Source organism: Callospermophilus lateralis, chromosome 4 (assembly GCF_048772815.1).
Source record: "Callospermophilus lateralis isolate mCalLat2 chromosome 4, mCalLat2.hap1, whole genome shotgun sequence".
NCBI lineage: Eukaryota > Metazoa > Chordata > Mammalia > Rodentia > Sciuridae > Callospermophilus > Callospermophilus lateralis.
This window is the reverse complement of record NC_135308.1, coordinates 6,025,827-6,047,522: the sequence shown is the minus strand read 5'-3', so window position 1 is coordinate 6,047,522 and position 21,696 is coordinate 6,025,827. Positions and strand designations below refer to the sequence as shown.

Genomic DNA, 21,696 nt, shown 5'->3' with positions numbered 1-21,696 from the left:
CAGAGACTTATGTTTCGGTACAGCTGTGTGCCTAGCCAGTGAGTCTGTCCTTGGAAACGTCAACTGAAGGTGTCATTAAATGAATGATATGGTCTAAAATGTAGGAGAGGACAATGGAATAATATTCCTCATGTGTTGTCATGATTCTTTTCATATGCCAATCATAAGTTATGTTTTTTCATGCATTGGTTCTGGCTTTAGGGGAACGGGATAGTAATGCATGTACTGGGTCATATTTCTATAGAGGCTATAGTTCTCATTGTCTTTGATCATATTCCTGAATCATACCTGCTCAGGTTGTCATCTCCATTTTATGTTCTTTCTGTTTTCCAATCTTGAAAAATGTTTAATGTTTTTCTATTACCTTCAGTTTTTTTCATCTGACTCATATATTCCATTTAGTTGACAGGTTTGAAATACATATTATTATGCCCATGGATTTTTTCAACATTTTCATTCTCTCAATATCATGATAATGATTTGTTTGGTTCTCCAGGAAGATAGGCTGGGAAATTACATGCAAAAACAGCCATTTAATTTAAGGAAATAATTAGGAAGGACACACCCACCATGTCAGTTTCATGGATGTGAACAGTGGTAATGGAAATTAAAGACCTGGGAGTGGAATAAATGACTAATGAAGCTCAATTGCCTGATAGTGATATAGTTAAGATGAAGAATTTCCTGAGCCAAAAACTCTAACTTGTTTGAATTAAGTGTGAAATTAACATAAGTTAAAAAATAGAACTTGAGATCTTTAAGAAAGGGGCAATTTAATAAGCATTATCCATGTAGCTGGTCTTTTAAATATATTGAAATCCTCAAAATTAATAAGTGGATCCCACAGGAGGATGCTACCAAATGGACAATATTTGTCCTACGTGGCAATAATGGGCTATGTGTATAGAAGTAAAAATGGATTTTTTTACTATTACAAGTTTGTCTAGGATCATATATAGAGAAATTAATACAAGGTTTTATGTAGGAACATGATTACCAACTTTCAATCTCTTCCCAAAGCAGAAACCTCATAGCCAGAAAGATGTATTTGAAAACAGTGATTTGGAGGCAGGTCTAACTCACTACATTGCATTGATTCAACATTGATTAAGTCAAAATGCAAAGAAATGTTACGTCATCAAACAGTACAATCCTTTAGCAACTATTCAGATCTTAGTGGACATGAGGAAAAATCATAGTAAAGATAAATATGAATCTTATGTATGCATAATAATATGCTCATAATAATATACTCGAGCCATGGTAGTGTTCCCTGGGACGCTGCAGGCACGGGAGAGAGATGGCCGCCAGATGGAGCCCCGCCAAGTCCGCAGTCTGTGGATGAAGGACGGCGTGTTGTGTGCGTGGAGCGCCCCCTGCAGACCAGGCCAGGGCGCACTGCTCAGCTGGCTCCAGCTTTATGTAAATTAACTTTATGTAAATCAAGGCTGCTCCAGGGCGGGGCGACCCTCACGTCCAATAAGAAGAGCCCCAGCTTGACCCCTGCCCACGCTCAGGGAGCGCGCCCGCCCGCGACCGCGCGCACAGCCTGGCAGCCCAGCCGCGGGGGAGCCACTCCTGGCCGCCGGGCCGACTTCCAATGAGACCCGGAAGCCGGCGAGGTGAAGGCCGGCCCCACCGCCCTTGTGGCGTCCCTGCTCCTCCTGCTGTCGCCCACGCCCAGCCTCGTCTCAAGTCCTTCAAGGTAAGCGGCCGGCGAGCGCCCACGGCCCACGGGGGTTTCTAGAGACTTCCTCTTCGGGCTCTCCAGGGGGCGAGGGCCGGGGTCTCCGGGGCCAGCCTGCCACCTTGCGCGGCAGTGGACCTCCTGGCGGCGTTTGAAGTCCCAGGGACGCCTCGGGGACTGGCCCCAGCCCGAGGGCCGCGCTGAAGGGTCGCCTTCTAGGCTCTGCCCCGGTCGCGGGGAAGGCGTGGGACCCTCCCGGGCTCCGCAGAGGAGGCCCGGGCTCCCCTCCCGCTGCCCTCGCGGCCGCCGGCAGGTCCTCGGAGCCCGGCCCTGCGGAGCCTCTTCCCCTGGGGACCGCAGGACTCCGCGCTCTGGCCGGGTGTGGGGAATCCCACGGGGACCTGGTGACCGCCAGCACAGCGAGGGCCGGCGTCAGGGTGGCCTTTGAATTCTGTAGGCAGCGGAAGGCTGTGTATTTGTGCAAACTAGCGGGTTCGCGTTTCCACGGAAACTCTTTTGTACACACTTTGACGCCTTGGGTTTGCCAAATGGGAATTTGTTGTTGCCTCACAATAACAACAACAAAAGGACGTGCGTCTGCTACCCGATGTAAGTTGCCTTTTCCTACTTTTCACAGATTCGTCGCAGGAAAAGTCTGTCGATTATATACATGAGCGGGGAATTGTAATGTTGTAGGTTAGTGGGGCTCCCAGAGATGGAGTTTAAAGCCACGTTTCTTGGAGAACACTTTACAGTTCTTGCTGAATTTTCTGTTCCTGCCGCATACTTCTGGCAGTTAGCTTAATCATATGTGCACACACACAATATAGCTAAAGTTGTATTCCATCACCTCATTACAAGATACAGTACATTTGGTAGAGAAGTAAATTGTTTGGTTCTTGGCTGACTGGCTGAAAAGAGAAATACCCCAAACCACCACAATACTGAAATTTTACTTGGATTGAGTTTTTGCTATCAGGATGATTCGTGTTTTGAAAGTCGATTTAGATGGATTTAATGTTCTTGCTAGCTTTTTTAGATGGCGTGACAGATTTTGTTTTTTAAAGATGGTGGAATGAGATGGACATCATTACCCTAGGTACATGTATGGCTGCACATATGGTGTGAGGTTACATCGCCTACAACCAGAGAATTGAAAAGTTGTGTTGCAATTGTGTACAATGAATCAAAATGCATTCTGCTTTCATATTAACCTAATTTTAAAAATTAATTAATTAAAAAATTAATATTTTTAGTTACACATGGACAAAATATCTTTTTTGTCTTAAACCTTTTATTATGCTTTATTTTTTAAATTTATTCTGATTTGTTATACATGATGGCAGAATACAATTCATATTATATTATACATATAGAACATGATTTTTTTTAAGACATTGATTGTACCACAGAATATTTTCACACCACTCGTGTCTTATACATGTACTTAGGATAATAATGTCTAACTCATTCCACCATCATTCCTTTCTTCCTCTCCCTTCCCCTCCCTCTCCTATGCTCTTTCTAAATTTCCTCCATTCCTCCCATGCTCCACCCTGCCCATCACCATTCTGTGTTTGGCTTTTGGGTTTTGGGGATTGCCTTGCTTCACTTAGCATTATATTCTCCAGCTCCATCCATTTACCTGCAAATGCCATGATTTAACTCTTTTTTAATGCTGAGTAATGTTCCATTGTGTATATATACCAAGGTTTCCCTACCCATTCATCTACTGAAGGGCATCTATCTTTTTAGTTTCAGTCAGAAGAATGAAGAAGGTAGAATGGATAGTTAGTCTTTTGAAGTGATGCCATATTAGAAAAATTGAAACAAGTAATGGGTTAAAATATGCTACAGGGCCCATTGGAAAGCATATATAAAACAATATTCACATCAGCTAATAGTACTCTAAGAGGAGCAGATATATCATTAATTAATCATTTTTAACTTGTTAAACAAATATAGTGTTTTTAATTTTTAAAAGATAGTCTTTTAAATACCTTTATTTCATTTTAAAAATGTGGTGCTGAGGATTGAACCCATGCTAGGTGAGCCTCACCCATGCTAGGTGAGTGCTCTACTACTGAGCCACAACCCCAGCCCCAAATGCAGTTTTACTGAGGGTTATTACAATATGATTTGTCTGTGTAATTTTGCATTGTGATTTGAGGATCAACTTAAAGTTGATATGTAGATATAATCAGATTATGAGCATTTCAGTTAGCGTGCACTTAGAATATTTTACTCTTGTGATCTTGGATTGTTCTGCATTTTTTAGCTATTCTTTCTTTTGTGAAAGAATTTTGTACCTTTTTAAAGTTACTGCCTTTGCCTGTCATAGGTCCAGTAGAAATGCTATAGAATTAAAGCTCTGTCCTCAAGCATGCCCAAAAGGCTAAACTTGTGACTTTGTGTTGAATTCTGTTTTTCAAATAAACTTACTGTTCTGAAGTCCCAGTATTCATATTAGACTAATTATCAAAGGCAGTATCTTTTGGAATATGTCTATTTCTGTTTCCCTGATATAGAAAGCTAGACCCCACATTTAAAAAATGATTCGTTATTAACAAATATCTTTTTATTAAGACTCCTAGTCAAGAAAGAGTGATAACTGACATGAAGTGTTAAGGATACCAATTTGGAACCAGGAGAATATGAGCTCCCTTGTTTGTATTGTAAGAAGATTGCTTAACAGCTAGCATAGGATTCTGAGTGCTTTTAGCTTCGCTGTTATGAATTAAAGTTTTTCTGAGTTGTTTCTGTTTTATCAATCTGTGTTTTAGAAGTTTGTATGGCTGATCATATGGTATAGTACACACCATTGTAGAATCAAAGCTCAGCCTTACAGACTTTCTTTGACTGCAGAGAATATCTTTTCCAGATTCCCAGGGTTTTGGAACATTGCTTTCCTTATTCCACTTGTACCTTCTCCCTTGGCTGCATCTTCTCTTCTTAGCTCTATGAAATCCTCCCAACCCTCTCCCCCACCTAAGTTTGCTTACTCTGGGTTGGTTGCTTTTTCAGTGAGAATTTATGCTCATAAATAACAGTGATTTAAAGGGTTACGTGTTCTTCCAATGTATGATGCTGTCAGGAGCTAGAATAGAGGCAGGAAGGGGACACTGTGAATTACTGACCTACTACCCTGGAAGAGAAAAAATGCAGTCAGCTGGCAAACTCCGAACTAATGTGCATTGTGTGCCTACTGTTTATACATTTAGCAAATTTTTATTGAACATATAATGCTTTCTGGCTTCAATTTCAATTCAATTCAAAGGATATTTGAGTGATCATAACAGTATTAAACACATAATGTTTTCTGGGCTCAATTTCAATTCAATTTAAAGGATATTTGAGTGACCATAACAAGTACCTTAAGTTGGATCATGGAAACATGTACTTCTAGGAGCTCAGGATCTTGTTAAAAATATTGAGGGACAAAAATTGGTTGCTAATATGACAGTAGTCCAGTGGATTTATAAAATGATTAAATAGTAATAATGTTCATAATGTTATTTATGTTTTTTAGGACGTTATAGAACTTAATGACTTTTCTAGCACTTTCATGTACATTTTATTTAATTCTTGCAAGACCATTCAAAGGAAGGAAATAAATAGTAATAATTGATAAGAGAGACTTGCCCTTGACTTTTTAAAATTGATAAAGAGTATTCCTTCCCTATACTTTGCTTTTCCTAAGTATGAGACACATTTTTTGAGAATTTAAATCTTTATTTTTTTGTGTGTATTGCTTCACATGCAGCCTTGGAGAGAATATGAAGTTGGTCTACTCCCCTTAAGGAGTCACCTTTTGTGACTTGATTTCTTGACTTTAAATTACTGTTTTTTAAAAATTTTCTATGCATTTTGGTTCTGGAGAAAGATTCTTGCCTATCCCAGGAATGATTTCTTTTAAAAATGTGTGGATATAGGGCTGGGGATGTGGCTCAAGAGGTAGCGCGCTCACCTGGCATGCGTGAGGCACTGGGTTCGATCCTCAGACCACATAAAAATAAAATAAAGAGGTTGTGTCGGCCGAATACTAAAAAATAAATATTAAAATTCTCTCTCTCAAACGGAACAACAACAGATGAGGTAGAGAGGGAAGATGAGAGGGGAGGGGAGGGGGGATAGTAGGGGATAGGAAAGTCAGCAGAATACAACAGTCACTAATATGGTATTATGTAAACATTGTGAATGTGTAACTGATGTGACTCTGCAATATGTATTTGGGGTAAAAATGGAAATGCATAACTCACTTGAATCAAATGTATGAAAGATGAAAAAAATAAAAATAAAAAAAATAAAAAATTCTCTCTCTCTCTCTCCCTCTCTCTTTTAAAAAAAATTATCTCTCTCTCTTCTCTCAAAAAAATGTGTAGATATAGTTCAATCCAAACCTTTACTTGAGATTGTCTGTTTTGATCATAAATTGTCAATGAAGCTGCATGTTTGTACTGACTAGTTATGTGGACAGTTACCATTTGTTCAACTTGTGGTGCCAGATGTGGTTCAGGCTCTGGGTTTGTGGTAGTCAAAGTATGTATGGTTTTTTCTTCTCTCAAGTTTCTTCACTGAGTTTCAATGTTTACATGTGTCAAAATTTAGATTAATAGTACTAATTTATGAGGTCATTAGCAGGACTAAATGAGAAAACTGTATGAAAGTAAGTGGCATACAATGACAGTAACCCAGTGCTAGTTCTGTTACATTTTTATAAAGTGAGGATCATATTTGGATTATTATGATATTTGAGGTTCCAAATTGATATAATCTCATTTTTAAAAGAAATATATGATTAATAAGGTTGTATAAAACAAGCCCATTGTTTACCATTTTGATTACTCATAAGAGCTTAATATTCTGGGTAGTTGTGGAATGCTATGTGTTTATAATATATTTTTTTACTGAGTGGGTCTCCCTGGATATTTCTTCATTAAGGTTTTGTTTTCAATAAAAAGTCACTAATCCAAACTATTGTTCATCAAGTATTTTAATAACACATACCTGACGTGCCAAAATTTAGCATTAATATGCCTCAGTATGCCCAATTGGCTGAACATAAAACAAGGTTGCCAATAGTTACTGCCAGTATTTTAAGCCTTTGGATAAAGATTTTGCCAAGTTACTAGTACAAAAACATGGGAAGTATAGCAGCATATGAAGACATTGTCAGATGGCAGGTATCTTCTGGCAGTGGGAAGGTATCTTAGTTTATATAATTTAAAAGTGAAAAGAGTTCCCAGGGGTGGTGGCACACACCTGTAATCCCAGTGGTTTGGGGAGCTGATGCAGGAGGATCCTGAGTTCAAAGCCAGCCTCAGCAATTTAGTGAGGCCCTGAACAGCTCAGTGAGATCCTGTCTCTAAACAAAATACAAAAAGACTGGGGATGTGGTTCAGTGGTTAAGCATCCCTGGGTTCAAACAGCAATGCTGGTTTGTTAAGCCTGGAACTCCTTCACTGAGACCATCATTGAGTTGGTCTACTGAAGTAGGTTTGGATGGCATTTTTGACCATTTTTCCCCATTTTTGACCGTGGAACAATGGGGGATTAATGATGAGCAGTGACTTCAGCATAAAGATGATCAGATTTCTTATATGTGCATGCCAACCCATAACAAGGGAGGATAGTGAGGGGAAGTGTAGAAGTTTATTGGATTAGTCAAAGAGGAATGAAGGGAAGGGAGAGGAAGATAGGAATAGAAAAGACAGTAGAATGAATCAAACATAACTTTCTTGTAGTCATATATGAATACCCAACCAGTGTAATTCCACATCATGTTTAACCACAAGAATGGGATCAAAATTGTAATGGGTCATACCCCATGTATGTGTAATATTCAAAATGTACCCTTCTGTCATGTATATCTAAAACTACAACAACAAAGATGATCAGGTGGGCAAGACAGTAGGAGTAAACATCAATGAGCTAAGCAACAGTTTGGACCCTCAAGGATGAAAGCTACTGGACCTGCCAGCATGGAGAAATAATCAAATAGCTATGTGCAATATTTAAAGACATAAAAGGTATGCCCCAAAGTTCTAAACACTGCAAGAAAATAGTATAGATGAATGAACAAACTGGCAGGCTTGAAGAAAATGTTGAAAAACTAAGCAGAAGGTATTATTGACAAATTAGAAGTGATAAAAATACCAGAGAATGAAGAGAAACATTTAAATTTAGCAGAGGGTAGTTCTGAGCTATAAGGACATTATCTAATTCAAATCCCAGGAGAAGAGAAGAGCAAGATAATGAACATTGAGGAGATCCTCCAAAATAAATCATGTAAAAATCAATCGATCAATTCAAAGAAAAGTACTTTAAGATGTGATCTAAAATGCAAATTAGTTAAGGTCTAAACCTTATAAAGAAAGGCCAGATCATGACTGAACTGTGGGGCTGGGGTAGAGTGCTTGCCTGTCATGCAAGAGGACCTGGATTCAATCTCAATTCCAAATAAAGCAAAAACAATAAAACAGATAATTTATAATGGAATTATAATTAAGCTGACTGTGACAACAATAATGAAACCAAAAACAAGTGGACTTATACCAACCAATGTTGAGAGAAAATGACTGTTCATACTGAATTGTGTATGAGAAATTCCACCTTCAGGAAAATTGATAAAACTAAGAAATTGACAGGTAAAGAAAGACTCAAATGGTTTTCCACCAAGACATCTACAGCAAGAAAATTCTGAAAGGTGTGTGTGTGTGTGTGTGTGTGTGTGTGTGTGTGTGTATAGGAAGAAAGGATTGACTAGAGAAGGGGACCTAAGAGTCAGGGTGGGATTCTGAGGGAACACCATCGTACTTGTGTTAATGACACTTCTTCTAACACAGGGATCTGAAATGAATGGCATGGATGCTTCTCCTTCTGAGAGGACACACAAGGTGACAAAAGGAATTGCTCTTGCCCTGACAGAGAGTAGGTTGGATAGTCTATATATCCTAGGTTTCTAAGGCCCCGCACAAAGCTGAAGACTCAATGGGAGTGGACTAACTAGGGTTCTGAGTGAGGAGGCCCTACTGACAGGGCACTCACAGATGCTTTCCTGTGTGAGTGAGTGTCAGGAGCAAGAGGAAGGAGCCATTGATAATAGAGGAAAACAGAGATGCTGAGCCTCAAGCAGTGGTTTGAAGGCAGGGTGTGGAGTTTTAGAGAGTAGCATTACCAGGGTCTCAGTAACAGACTCACAAGCTCTTTTTATGACCTTCCAGTGAGTGCTCCTAAGCAAGTCTGAGTGAAGTAGTTATGTGAGGGCCCCCATGTGAGCACTGGATGCTGCAGTTGGAGGTCAGAGAGGAGAACCTCAAGGTCTTACTCTGAGTAGCAGGCAGCAACCCCTGCCACTTGTGTCAGAGGAGGGGAAATGAGAAGACCCCCACTCCTTTACTTACAGGGGTAAACTGGAGCTGCATATCAGATCTCTAAGCTTATTATGCATAACTGAAGCATTCTGGCCTCTGAGCCTCATCTTCCTATTCTCCCCACTGATCTTTGATAATAACCTTCATATTTTCTGCTTCTGTGCATTCAAGGTTTTCATTTTTTCTTTTTGAGCCTATGTATAAGTGAGGTCAAGCAGTCAGGATTATTTCACATATGATGTCCACTTAGTTTATCCATGTTATTGAAAGTATCAGTATTTCTTTTAAAAATGCTGAACAATATTCTAATGTGTCTGTGTATGATACATTCTGTGTCCGTGTGGCAATGGACAATGGGATTATTTAAATACCTTGGTTATTGTAAAAGTAATTGTAATTAATTGTAAGTAATGCTGTGAACGTGAGTATTCGGACACCTTCACAAGGTGATTTCATTTTCTTTGGGTGTGTGGTCAGGACAAGGATCACTGGGGCATATGGTGGTTCTCTTCCTCATTTATTTAGGAACCTCCATGTTTTTTTCCATGATGGGTGCACCAATGTGCATTCTCACAAACAGGGGACAAGGTATCCTTTCCTAACCTCATCACTATTTCTCTTAGCATAATGTCTTCAGTTTTCATTTATGCTGACATATATTGCAAATTTTTTTAAAGCTAAGTAATGTGGGTTCCTCTATCATTCCACAATGTGGTATATATGCCGTGTTTTGCTTATCCACCTTTTGGTCTCTGAATACATGGTTCGCTTCCACATTTCAGCAGAGATGAACCCCATTGGTATAATCATGGGTATACTAAGAGTCAATTTCCAACTTCTTTTTAAAACAATTTTAACAAGTATGTAATATTTGTACTAATTTGTACCAATTACTAATTGTAATTCAATATGTGTATGCCACGTGTAATGATCAAATCAGAATAATTAGTATTTCCACTCATATATTAACTTTTTGATGTCTAATATTAACATTTCCGTGTTAACAGCTTTCCAACTCTTCTCTAGTTATTTTGAAACATAAAATTAAGTTTGTAGTCTGTGGTTGGCCCATGTTGCATAATAAGTTAGAAATGCTCCCTTTCTTTGTGTGTTGTACCCTGTGTTCATGCTCTCACTCTCCATGGCTCTTTCCCTTCCTGGGCTCCAGTGAACTGTATTCTACTCTCAACTCCTATGTGACTAACTACCTAAGCTTCTATAACTGAGTGAGAACATGTGGTATTTGTCTTTCCATGCCTGGCTCATTTTACTTAACATAGGGCCCTCCACTTTCATCCATGTTACTGAAAATGACAAGCTCTCATTTGTTATGACAAAATAATATTCCATTAGGTAAATATATCATGTTTCTCATTCATTCCTCCATCAACAGAGTTCCGGTGATTCCACAACTTGGTTATTGTGAAAAGTGTTGTAATAAACAGGGGTGTGCAGATGTCTCTTTTATATAATGGTTTTGTTTTGGTTGGATATGTACTCTGTATTGTAGCTGCTGGATCATGTATTGATAAAATTTTCAGTTTTTTTTTTTTTGAGGAAACTCCATGCCATTTCCTATAATGGCTCTGCTAATTTACATTCCATCAACAAGAAATAGGGGCTCCCCTTTCATCACTTCCTTGCCAGCATTTGTTTCTGTTCCCTTTTGCTTATAGCCTTTCTAACTGTGTGAGATGGGATCTCATTGTGGTTGATAGGTACTTCCCAGATGATTAGTGATTTTGAGTATTATTTCACAAACTCATAGGCCATTTGTATTTCTTCTTTTGACCCTTGACTGACTGTTCAGGTTGTTTCCTCATTTTTAATTGGATGGGGAGTATAATTATTGCTATTATTAATTTGCCGTTGAGATATTTGAGTTCCTTATACAACCTGCATATTGTCTCCGTCAGATGAAAAGTATGGAAAACATTTTCTCCCATTCTGTATGTCTCTTGACGTTGTTAATTGTTTCCTTTCCTGTGCAGAAGTTTCCTGGTTTGAGATAATCCAGTTTGTCTAGGTTTGCTTTTGTAGTTCTGTGCAAAAGATCGTTGCCCATCCTGGTGTCTGGAAGTGTTTCCCCTATTTTTTCCTTCTGATAGTTTCAGTTTTGAGTCTTACAATTGGGTCCTTGGTCAATTTTGAGTTGATTTTTTTATGAGGTGGCAATAGGCATGATACACATCCCATTCCATTCTTAGATGTGTATCCAGTTTTTACAGCATTTTTTTTTTTTTTTGTATTGGGGATTAAACCCAGGGCATTTAACCACTGAGCCATATCCTCAGCCCTTTTTATTTTTATTTTGAGACAGATTCTCACTAAGTTGCATAGGGCCTCTCTAAGTTGCTGAGGCTGACTTTGAAATTTAGATTCTCTTGCCTCAGCCTCTGAAGCCGCTGGGATTAAAGGTGTGCACACCCCACTTGGCTTTTTTAGCATCTTTTGTTGAAGAGTATGTTGATTCCCTAATGTGTATTCTTGATGCCTTTGTCAGATATACTGAACAAGTAAATATCTATTTCTACAACTATATCTATACACGTGTATATTCATGAAGTTCTGAATGTGGAAATACACAAGAATGCTTGGTCAAATTAATGACATAGATCACTCACAGCACAAATATTGTGGATTCTAAGTTTACTCTAAATGTTAAAACTAAGGTAATATAAGGACATCTGTAAAATTTTGATGCTGTATTTTACTGGCGTTTTTATATTGGATATATTGGATATATTCATGTTCTTCAGTATACATGAACAAATTTAAGCTCATTTATTTATGTGCTAAAGATTGTTTTTTATTGTAAATAATACTGTGATCTCAAAATAAAAAGTTTGTAATACAAAATGAAGGAAAGATTTGGGTAAACAGTAAAAGGTATTTAAACTTTCAAGAAGAAGTTTAAAAGAAAGCAGTACTTCTCAAGTATTTTATGTGAGATGAGATGTTGAGTTTCTGGGTCTTTGTAGAGGCTAAATAGATTCCAAAGATACATTATTGTCATTATACACATTATGTTTCATGGTGGAAACATATCATGAAACTGAATTTGTTTTTGGCTTTGTTAACTTTATTTTGTGACCTGCAAGACCCTGGCCCATCATGGAGGATGGCAGCACTGGTACAGGAATGCTGAAGGAGCCCAGAGGCTTCTCATGAGTTCCCAAGAGTGACCCCTGAGGAACCTCAGCGGACATGAACAGTAATAAAAATAAAGACAACTTTTGATCAACTAGATTTTTAATACCGGGTAAGAAAGTAGGATCACTAACAGTCACACAAACACAGTTAGAAGGAAGGAAAATGGTCCTTCTATGGTAGTTCTATGCAAAAATAAATACATCCAGGAGGCTGTAAGGAATGTGTAATAACAGTTATCATCAAGGACTCTGCCAGAGTGGCAAATGTGCCCTGGGAATTGTTCAGTCCTAAATATCATTCTAAGTTCCTACATGTGGACTTGACATGTTTTCTGCTGGTAACATGATAAACCCCATGATGTATCCCTTAGACTCGTATAAAAGATGCATTGTGGCATCTAACAGCCTGAAGTGACACAGCTAAAGGATCCCTATAGAAAACGTGGGGGTAACGCTAAAGAAAAAGGTATTTTACTAAATCTGATAAAAGTGTAGATCTTAATGATAGCTTAAGGGGATGACTGTGTTATTATAAAATGCCAATTTTTGTATATTTCTAAAAACTATGATAATTTTTCCAAAGCCTTATGTGACTTCCACTCACAAATCAATGACAGGTTGGGTCCCCCTTAAGCTTAAAAGAGTTACTTACTCTTCATGGTTTCCACAGCCTGGCTGATGATACTGACCCCTTTTGTCCTAATGGTTTACAAAAATAATACTTTGCTGTCTATTTTATAATTGTCCCAGGAAGTTCCCTGCCTGTGGATGACTCATCAATCACCTGGCAGCTGTGCCATGGACCTCCTGATTTCCCTTATGCTAAACACCCTTAACTGCCCCTGCCACACCTGATGGAGAACCAGGACTGGGTCACTCCCACCTTGACCATCTGTCACCAGTGAGCAGTCAGATGAAACGGACCCATAAATGCCCTAAAATAATTCAGGGACCTTAAATCTTGTGTGGGGTGGATTTCAGTCAGCAATGAGTGGCTGGTCAGGGGAAGGCATAAAGGGTGACTGGACACCACAAGGAATACTACCTGACAGGCAAGCACTTGGGAGTTGGGGGCTTGGTGTGACAGAGCCTTCCCAGCCATAATGACACCACCTTCAGACACACTGTTGTTTCAAAATTGTGTCACTCCCTGGACCTTCCCTGATCACTGAAATGGTCACAACTACCAATCAACCTGTCAACCAGAACATCAAGAAGCTTGCAGAAAGCTTGCCAAGGGCTATCCAGAGGGTGATAAACTGACAAAGGGCACAGGAAGCTGAGCCAAAACCAAGGGGGCTCGATTTCCTTAAAGACTCCAACACTGACCATGCAGTGCCTATGCTTCAGATGTCCAAAGGTGGACCTAGACGGGGCTCTCTGGCAGCTTCCCTGGAACCCCCAGTCAAACTGGAGTGCAGGAGGAGGGCACCTTCCTTCTCCTAAGAAGACCCCCCTGAGAGATTTCCTTTCTCCTTTTCCTGTGCTTTCTAATAAGCTCAAACCTCTACTCTGAGTGACCTGTGGACATGTTTCTGGCATGATGCAGGAACTGGTGAGGAGCATTTTGCCATGGCTCCTCAGTGTGCAGCAGGCTCATGCCCTTCAGCTTTTCCTTACAAGCAGCCACTTCACACGGTTCAGGTCCAACTCCGACCCACCACTGCACACGCACTTGATCTATCTGTAGTGACTGGTACGCTTTCAGATCAGCACATTTGATCTTCCACATAACAGAGTGAATGTGGTTCTTGTCTTTCTGGGTCTGGCTTGGTTCCACTAACATAGGGCCTTCTACCTTCACACTCATGCTTTAACTGACAGGATTTCATGTTGGCATGGCTGAATGCTGCTCCATTGTGTGTACAGACCACATCTTCTTTATCCAGTCCTCTGTTAATAGGCAGCACCTGATTCTGTGTCTTAGTTACTGGGAACAGAGCTGCAAGAAACAAGGCTTAGCAGGTATCTGCTTGATATGCTGTTATCAGTTCCTATGGATACATGTTCAGAAGTGGGATACCTGCATCACATGGTATACCTATTTTTAGGTTTTTCAGGAAACTCAATACTGTCTGCCATAACATGTGAATTAATTTATATTCCCACCAAGAGTAAATGTGTTTCTTCCTCCTCCACATTCTCAGTGAAGAGACAACCTAGATAATGGTAGAAAGTAGTTGCAAATATTCATATGACCTAGGGTTAATCTCCAGTATATTTAAGGAACCAGAAAATACTGACATAAATCACAAAACACACAACTTATTCCACTGAAAAATGGGCAAATGACCTGAGTATACACTTTTAAAAGAAGAAATACAAATGACCAACAAATATATAGAAAATGCTTGACATCCTTAACCTATCAGGAAAAAATAAATGAGAATCCCAGTATTCCACCTCAGCCCAGTTAGAATAACCATTAGGAAAGAAAGAAAAATAACAAATGCTGGCAAAGATGTGGAGGATTCTCATGTGCCACCCCCCACCAGCACGAGAGGCTGAACTAAAGTGACTCTTATGAATTTGGGGTGACACAAGATACCACACAGACACAAAATACCTTCAGTAAGCTTCAGGAGGGCTTTTCCATCTCCCGGCCTCAGGCTCCTCAAGAAGGGGGGCAAGAGGAGGTCATGGGAGGCTGATGAGAGAGAGAGCAAGCACACTTGGAGGTGGGCTTTTATTTGGGGTTTTTTATTTGGGGCTGTTTCTTAGAGCATTCTATCCAAAAAAGTGGAAGGTGTAGGATTCTAAGGAACAGGTGAGTGTAGCTCAACCCCAGCAGGTGACACCTACACCTGGTGCCATGCCTGGCTATCTGAGCTGGGGTGATGCCCAAGTTACCTTGGAAAGCAATAATTGTTTCAGACCCCGGGTTTCAAGACTGAAATGCGTGTTCATCCAGGGTGGCTCCCCACACTCATGCTTTAAGGTTAAGGCTTAAAACTCTGAGGCCCCTGTCCTGAAGGATGACATGTCTCTTTCTTTACAGAATGGAAACAATAGAAGTAAAACGAATTGTTTGTGTATAGGAGTGGGTGGAACAGAGTGTCCACAAAGCTTGGAAGTCCATGCAGTTCGACATTTGTGATGGGTGGGTTAGCAATATTTGTGGCTCAGACCACTATAATTTTTTTGTATGATTTTCACTGTTCATAACAGGAACTAGAAAGTGCAGTGCAAAGTCTGTACAAGAGCAATTTCACACCGATGGGGCAAATTCCATTTGGATTTGGCATTTGCCAGTGAGAGAGACAGAGGCATGGACTCAGCTCCTGGGACTTCATGGAGCCAGCACCTGGGCAGTGAGAGTGAGGCCAAGACGCTGCTGTAACAGCAAAATCACTCCCACTTTGTGCACAGCTCATTTCACTCAAGGAGCTGTCCTGCAGTGCCACTGCAATAAAGCCAGTTCACAGGGAACAAAGTGAAAAAAATTACAGGTTTCATTGGAGTTCCTTTTTTAATATTTACTTCACACTTCAGGTGCTTAATAAATTCAAATGCTTTTGGAATAAATGTGGACATAATTCCATAAGTTGATCAATTTATTAATATCAGGTAAAATATATTTTACTACTCATTTTCATTTTTAGTCTCAAAACTGTTACTTTAAATTCTAAAAATCTTTTCATCTGTTTCTTTTCTCTGTTTCTAAGTATTTTCTGTCTTGTCTTGATAATGTTGCTTGGACAGTGTGTAATTCTTGGATAACATATGCAATTTAATTTTATGAAGCAAAAAATAATTTTTTGTATCTTCAGAAAATTTTAGTTCAGACATCTATTTCTTCCCATGAATACTAAAAAAAAAAAAGAATATAGGATGTTGGATTGTTACATTTATTAATTTTTTGGTTAAATCCATTTATTCCATAATAAAAAGAAAAATAAAAGGGAGCCGTATCACCAGGCCACCACATCCAGTCCCGTCTCCTTCCTTTGCCCAAAGCTATCAATAAGGAAGTTTCCCAGTCCCATATAATTGGAATCTCCTCTCCTTTTGCCAGCTCCAGCTGTGACACAGGGGGCAGTCCTACTCCAAATATACAAATATTTCACAGGTACAATATGTCCACTGGGGAGGGGTGGCCCACGCTCCAGCCCCCTGAGCCCTGCCTGGCCTACAGTTAGCCTCAAGTATCATAGGGCCTGAGAACCCTGCCCAGTGGCCCTGCACAAGATGCTTCTGAGGAGCGGAGCCTCCAGGACTGCCTGCACCCACCCTGCCCTCCCCTAGCCTTCAGTGACTCCACCTGTCTGAAGACCCAGGAGAAGGCGGCCCAGCTGACCTGGCCCACAGGGCCTCTAAGAAAATGGGAGCTCCACTGAATGGAGGACTGCCACCGCCAGACTCTGCTCCAGCCCTGCCTACAGTGAGCCCCATCTTAAGGGCTGTGAAAATGCTGCCCACCTTCCCTGCCCCAAGGGCCCCTGTGTATAGGGAACTAAATGAAGGATTTGAAATCCATAAATAGAATAAATATTTTGTTAATAATTATTTTTATATGGTCACTGTTCTTGAGGTAAGGATACTTAAAAAACAGAATTCTGAACATTTTTGTTGTGCTTATGTTGGATTTTATTTGAAAGTAATATTTGGTGGAGACATACTTCCTGAAAAGACTGTTTTTTCAGCCTTCTTTAAATGTGATCATGAGCATCAGTGTCCTTCAGTCCTCCCTGCTGTGGGAACATTTTCTTTTATTGCATTGAGGGAACTTCAATATTTTCTGTGTTAAATGTTTTCTCTTACCTCCTATGTTCTTTTTTATTTTTGTCTTACACAGGAGGACAGCACATTGTGAGCAGAATTGAAGAGTATTCCTGGGAAACTGTGAGAAGAGCTTGGACGGCATTTCAGAGTGAGAGATGTTGAGGGTGCTGCCCACTGAGTGCTGGCTGTCCATGTGCCAGGCACTCTGTTGTGACAAGGATTGTGTCATTTAATCTCAAGCCCAGAGGCAGACATACCACCACCCAACATCCTCACATCACTCATTTCATTTAACCACTAAACAAATAAAAACTGCAGACAGGTGTTTCTAGAATGCCTGCAGGACAGATGAGCCACTTATTGAGGATGCTCTGCCTTTATGAAGCCCCAACAAGAATCCAGCCTGAAACTCTGCATTCTGTTTTCAAAGACCCTTCCCAACCACAAGATACCCGTCCATTTACACCTAGCAAACTCTCAGTGTTTCAGGTGGGTGTTTTCGAGGTCTGTAACACTTTGCCTATTGCTTCCTTTTGATGAGAAGAAGACTGGAAATATTTGGACAGGAGGGATCATGGTTCCTCTTCCTTATAATCCTCCCTACTCCAAACGACAGAGAACACGAGCTCTTTGAAGAATCTGGGCAAGGTCTTGGAGATATGCCTTATGACCACACATCTGAACCCTCTCTCCTTTTGGTGGCTTTGACCTGTTCCCTGTTCCACAGATGGCCAGGAAAGCCTTCTCAGCCACTCTTTCTTGGTACAGGTGAGTTTGCTGTTTGTGAGACCTGCAGGCTTGGTTGTGGCAAATGCAGGAAGATTTGCCTGGAGGGTGAGAAGATTTATGAAAACTGCAGATTGAACTTTTTCTGTTGCCGACCCGAGATCCTGAGATAGCAGACCAGGCTCTGGGCCTTGGAAACAGAACAGGATGAATGTTCAAGGAAGGTCAAGAGAACTATGAGGCCTAGTCAAGTCATATTGTGAGTGTTTCAAGATCATGCTCATTTCTTTCTCTCTTTGTTTTGGTTTCCTTGTCTAAGTTTAGTTTTCAGAAGATATTTTATAAAAAAAAAAAATCTAGACATGAGCCAGGCATAATGGTGCACGCCTGTAATCCCAGCAGCTCAGGAGGCTGAGGCAGGAGGATCACGCGTCCAAAGCCAGCCTCAGCAATGGCAAAGCACTAAGCAACTCAGTGAGAACCCTCTCTAAATAAAATACAAATTAGGTCTGGAGATGTGGCTCAGTGATTGGGTGGCCCTGCATTTAATCCCCCACCCCACAGAAAAATCAAGACATGAATGAATAAGGAATAGCTACTCACTGAACCAGGCACTGGAATGTATCATGAATTATTTTTCTGTACTTTCTCACTGGAGTCAAGATTATGTTGAAGGATATTTTTCATTATGATAATTTGTATTTAAAGAAATTGAGACCTAGGGGAGTTGTCATTCACTCAGAGATACAGCAGGGAGTCAATAAATGATGTGGGCACAACAGTCAAGTCCTGCATGTCCAGCTACATGGTCTAGTTTCCATAGAATTAATAGGTAAATGGAAGTAGATGCACATCTGTGAGTGAGTAATGAGTCTACATAATAAAATAAATTACTTTTATCCAGTGCATTTTTTAGTATTATAATATGTGGTCTTCATTGATTCTAGTATTAAAGTGTATTTTTATAACAACTCCCATCTATTCAGTTAATGCCAGTGGCACAAATTTTGTTTTTTCGTTCTTACCTATGAAAGAAAGTGGTCAGAGATTGATTTGAAACATTCAGCACAGCATGTAAGGAAATGAGTGACTGTGTAAAGTCTGTGTGATACAATTCGTAACTTCACTAAATAAAGGTCACAATTACCAGCCATGGCACTCGAGAGATTGCTCAGTTTTAACATGCGAGTCAGAACAGTTTCCCTGAGTGTTTTTTGGCCTTTTGTCTTTTTCTGCTCAGGTCATTCCTTGTCATCCCGACTTTGCTCTGTGGCTTCGGCTCTGTCTTCTGTGAACTGCCCTCACCAGGCCTCCAGCTCTGGGGTTTCAGTGGATGTGGGCGTCAGTGGGGAGGTGGTCGTGGGGAGAGGCAGAACTCAGGGCACGTCGCCCCCACTCTCTCTTGCCCTTGGGCTCCTCCATCTCCCAGGGAAACTGCTTCTGCCCCCCACCCCCCAGCCAGGACTTGCTCCTGTCACCCGTCTCCTCCTGGGTTACTCCAGCCACAGGCAGTGGGGACTCCAGTCGTGGCTGTCCCCGGGTTGCCTCTGCACGCTCACCTGTCCAGGCCTCATCTTCAGCTGTGCACGTCCCTCCTGTGGAACTAACTGGGAGGGGACTCTTCTCATGCCTGGGTGTCACCAGTCCACAGTCAGGTCTCTTACTTGGAGGAACTGGTCTTTAGAACACATCCGAAGTGCAGCTGTCCTGAGCCATTTGCACAGGAGTCACCTGCAGAACGAGGCAGGTGGGAATTGCCTTAAGACTCTATAGCTCCGGAGCCACAAGGCTCACAGTGCTCTATGAGCCATCCCTGTACCTCCTGTGCATGCCCACATTGTTTTTTGAAATGGTCACCCATTCTCTCTCCTTCCCTCAGGGGCAAGCAATTTCACTTACCTCCGAGCTTCAGGCGTTCCCAAATGCCGCAGTCTGGCTGGGCACAAATCACGAGCCACTGAAGCAGGAACAAACTTTATTTCTGAACTCCACCAGCACACTCCACCCATGCTCCCAGGAACTCCCCCGAATGCCACGCGGCTCCTCCAGGAACCACCAAACAGAAATTCCTCCTCTGGAAATCCCTCTTCCCGCACTTCCCCAACCAATGGAAACTCTCTGGAATCCCCACAAGAACTCCAAAGCAGTGGGAGAACTCCAAAGTAGCAGGCAAGGTTGATAGTAAAGGTCTAATATACAACCGAAACAATCCAGCATCATCTTAATGGCTTGCCTCTCAACCAATACTATTGGAAAAATGCCAGGGGCCATTCTGACTCGGTTGTGGCTCTCAGCACATGTATATCTGTATTTAATGTACTTCTCTTCACAATAGCCATGATACGAAATCAGCCTTGGTGCCTATCAAGAGAAAAATAGAGGGGTGGGGTGGTAGTCCAGTGGTAGAGGGCCTGCCTAGCACATGTGAGGCACTGGGTTCTATCTTCAGCACCACATAAAAACAAATAAGTAAAATAAACATACTAAAAAGAGATAGATATGAATGGAGAAAGAGCCTATCCTACATATATATACAATGGAGTATTCCCCAGCCATAAAGAATAAGGAAAGTGAATGGAACTAGAAGATGGCATGTTAATCAAATGAGCCAGACAGAAAGACAAGTATCATGTGTTTTCTCTCATACTTGAAAATTAAACAATAATGAAAGAAAAATAAATGAAAAATGATCATAAAGAAGAGGAGTGGTAAGGCCCTGGGAAGTGGGGTGGGGTAGGAGAGAAAGGGGATGGGAGGGGCAGAAGTAAGGGGATGGGCTTCCCATCGCAAGGTATGTGCAGATATGGAAGTGAACCCCACATTTCTTCACTGGATACATGCTAATAATTGTAATAAAGTTAACATGTAAAAATAAGAAAAGTAAGTCATATGTAGAATCTTAAAATGAGAAGAAAATGAGTTGGGTTTGTAGGTCTTATGGAATAACTGGTGGTCCTCCAAATGTGTGTTGAAGGAAATGTGGGAGAAGTCTAGACAGAGTCACAGAATAGAATATTCCAGACAAGGTTCCTTCTTACACTCTCATAATGTGACTAGGCAAAGTCTGACCTGTCCTCCCACACGCTACTCACTGGAGCATGAAAACAGTGTGTTCCTAATGAGCATTTCAGACCAAGGCTGACTTAAAGCCAATTCAGAGCAGTAGAGTGAATCTTTGCCAATTTCCCTTGACTGAAGAGCTGGACTCCAGCGACTGCACCTCCCTCTTCTTCTCTCCACAGGTGTCTGAAGCCATGAGAACATTTTCCTTAATTTTTGCTGGCCTCATTCTTGTTGCTCAAATTTTCCCAGGTAAGAGGGAAGTGCTTAGAGAGGCAGAATTGGCAACTGGTTCAGAATCTGTCTTTGGAGAAGAAAGGTCTGCTTTTTACAAAAGTGCCTCATTCATTCTTGTGTCCTATAAAGGTCCCAGGCCAAACTAGTCCCTGAGATTCTGTCCTGTGCTCAGAAATAGAGCCAAGGGACCCACTGACCCAGATCGTCTCCCACCAGGAGTTATCTCATTTGTTTTCCTAAAACCTCTGCCAAGGGGTTTGGGCTTCTTTTTACTTTTACATCTCTTTCCTGAGTTTGTAGCCTTCAACCGATCCTCAGCACAGGCCACAGTGATTGCTTAATATAAGAGGAAGTCCCAGAGGCACCCTCCAAACACATTGCTAATTCAGGAAAATAAAGCCTTTGTAGTCTAAGCTAAATTAATAGCTTGTAGCTGGCAGTTTTCTGTGTTTCCTTAGTTGGCCTAATTCTCCTATCCTTAGATTATTTCAGACATTCTTTCAGTCTCACATAGTGATTAAAAAATGTATCATTAAAACCACCAACATCTTGATTCACTTGCTCTTGAGACTTCGGTTCTTCTAAAGGATCGTTCTTGAAAGCAGGTAGGGTGAGACCAGAGGGCAGCCAGGAGCAATGTCCTCATGCCAGGTTCTCACTTTCAGAATCAGCCCCTTAGCTTCTGCTCCCAGCCTCTCTCCACAGAGGTCAGAAGGTGGATTCCAGCCAGGAAAATACG

At 41.0% G+C, this 21,696-nt stretch overlaps 1 long non-coding RNA gene across 1 annotated transcript; it reads left to right on the top strand.

Annotated features, from left to right (window-relative positions):
- Window positions 1-1,581: 1,581 nt before the first annotated feature.
- On the top strand, window positions 1,582-19,640 carry LOC143641619 (uncharacterized). Its single transcript, XR_013155438.1, has 3 exons — window positions 1,582-1,705; window positions 17,008-17,919; window positions 19,540-19,640. It is a non-coding gene; the product is annotated as an uncharacterized LOC143641619 (long non-coding RNA).
- Window positions 19,641-21,696: the final 2,056 nt, after the last annotated feature.